The sequence below is a fragment of the Alligator sinensis genome, unplaced genomic scaffold (assembly GCF_000455745.1).
Source record: "Alligator sinensis unplaced genomic scaffold, ASM45574v1 scaffold560_1, whole genome shotgun sequence".
Taxonomy (NCBI): domain Eukaryota; kingdom Metazoa; phylum Chordata; order Crocodylia; family Alligatoridae; genus Alligator; species Alligator sinensis.
The window spans coordinates 4,603,361-4,603,626 of NW_005841837.1; positions in this window are offsets into that span (position 1 = coordinate 4,603,361).

Below are 266 nucleotides of genomic sequence, written 5' to 3' on the forward strand. Positions count from 1 at the left end.
ACGGTTGGCATAAATGAAGGTTAAGGTAATATTAAGCCAACCACCTGTGACTGCTTCCTATTGCAGGCAGAGATTAACACATCAAAATAATTTACTTATATAGCAAATAAGGAATGGAATGAAAGAGAACAATAGAGACAACAAGAGAAACACAGACAATATATTTTACTAAAAAAAATTGTGTCGTTATCAAACACAGATTCATAGATGTTAGGGTCGGAAGGGACCTCAATAGATCATCAAGTCCGACCCCCTGCATAGGCAGG